This window comes from Etheostoma spectabile, chromosome 19 (assembly GCF_008692095.1).
Source record: "Etheostoma spectabile isolate EspeVRDwgs_2016 chromosome 19, UIUC_Espe_1.0, whole genome shotgun sequence".
NCBI lineage: Eukaryota > Metazoa > Chordata > Actinopteri > Perciformes > Percidae > Etheostoma > Etheostoma spectabile.
In genome coordinates this window covers 12,047,979-12,050,217 of record NC_045751.1, presented here as the reverse complement: position 1 = coordinate 12,050,217, position 2,239 = coordinate 12,047,979, and positions in this window count along the sequence as shown.

The window sequence follows — 2,239 nt, the reverse complement described above, 5'->3', positions numbered from 1 at the left end:
AACATGATCACTGTCACTAGATAGATAGAAAATGTTCACTCTGTGCTACAGTAAAAAACAAAAAGTAATTATTGTGTGCACTGCTGCGTTGCTAAATGATAGCAACTCACCAGGAGACTTCTCCAACTCTCTGCAATTCCTCATCGTCATAGTTCTAGAACTAGGCTGAGGCTACTCGCCCCGATGTGACATCATCAACCAAATTGAAATAAAAAAAACAAAACATGAATACCTAAAATGACAAAAAAATGGTCTTTAACACTATTTGGAGACATTTTTAAAAATGATATACATATCTTGAGGTACTTGTTTTACCCAGGGGTGGTTTTTACCCTTTTACATTCTTTAAATGGTTCACAAGTAGGGGGCATGGTCTGTGTAAATAAGTGTGGATAGAGTATAGGGGGCGGCTCAATGTCACATGTAGATCAAACATTCTAAGTTTCATGTAAATCTGAATAACGTTTACCAAGATACAACCGTTCCTGTTTCAACAGCCACTTACAGGAAGTTGGTCATGTATAACTTGCGCATTGTGTTAGCTATCAAAATTCTTCATAGCTTTTTGTCACAAGGGTCCACCGGGTCCATCTATATCCCCAACTGTGTCATGTTTGGTGGTAATCGGAATAAATCTTGGCCAGATATGCAACTTCCTCTTTCAACAGCCCCAGACATGAAGTTGGTCCTCTGTAACTTGCAAATTCTTTGGATAAGCTTTTGTCATGAGTGTCAGTAGATACTACCTGCAGAGAGACCCCCTAGGCCTTGACTACAATCAGGGCCTAGGAGGAGTTAGAAAGAATGTAAAACACATGAAAATGTATAAAGTCAAAATGGCCGCCTTCCCTTTAAGCGGAGCTAATGAAGGTAAATGGGAAAGATGTCTGTAATGATTAGAACAATATGTGTATCAAATCCAGTGAAGATTGTAGTAACTCTGTCCAAGTTAAGGCCTTCCCACGCATTAGGGGGCGCTATGGAGCCCGCTTACAGGTATCAGCCAAATTGCCAAAAAGTCTCGCAAAGCTCCCAGGTGTTTATGTGGGCACCAAGTTTTGTGAGTTTTCGTATATAGAGGTTGTCAAAAATGTGCCCAAGGGCTAAAACCAGGCTAAGACCACTTAGGACCACTCCCAAGCCTATGAAAGATTTTAATATACTGCACATGGCTGCAAGATTCTGAGAGTTTTTGTGGATCATAAAGTCCTCAAACAAGTCTTCGTAAAATGAGAAATTTCACACGAAAATCGGCATATTGTAAATTTTACATTTCTTTTGATTTTTTTTCTAAAAATAGCTTCATAGAGTTCCAGATGATACGCATGTAACCTGAAAGTTGTATGATGAATTACTACTTTTGTCGAACTCAGGGTGCACATTAGGGGGCGCTATGGAGCACCCTGGCAGTGAGTTTTCCCGCATGCTAAGACCCTCAAAAATGAGAGAGATGGGAGAGGTGCGGAATAATAATAAGCCTTAAAAAAACAAAAGCAATTGCACTTTGTGCAAGGACACTGTTGGTGCCCTTGCACTTCAGTGCTCGGGCCCTAATTGCCTAATCCAAGATGAGCTCTGACTGGTGCCCAATCTTTGGACATTTGGACAGCAAAATAAACTCTGACACTCCAGAACTACAACTTTGGCTCTGATAGACAGCAGTTGTTTGGCTAACACCAAGAAATATCAGAATACAGGGTTTCTGCCGATTTTACCAAGTCAACTGCCCGGCTAAAGAATCTACCACACAGATGGACAATGCCAAGGCTCCTATTCCCCAACAACAGATAGATCCATCACACACAGAACTGCTGCGTTATGATTTTCACAAAATCCTGGCTCAACACATGTAAACTGCCTCCGCTCTGTTGGCTCAACAGCAAAAGCAACACGGGGGTTGCTTATGGGAGTTGCAAAGCTGCTGTGTGGGTCTCGCCTAAGCAGTGTGGAGGTACTGCCGGGACTGGAGCCACCATAAACTCGGCAGAACTGGCTGATGGTTCCATGTCGATTAGCTTATGCCTATACCACCTGCATAGACTGTATAATTATAAAAATATTTGTATCTCAGTGCTCGCAGCTGGTATGTTTAATAGTAGAACGTGATCACACATTCCATCATACAAAACTCTTTACAAAACTCCGTACAAGCTTGAAGTTTTATGGCTGCATGCATAAAATAACATGTAAAAATTAACCAAAGACAATCAGTAGTGGCCCATAGGGGTTCATAGGGGGC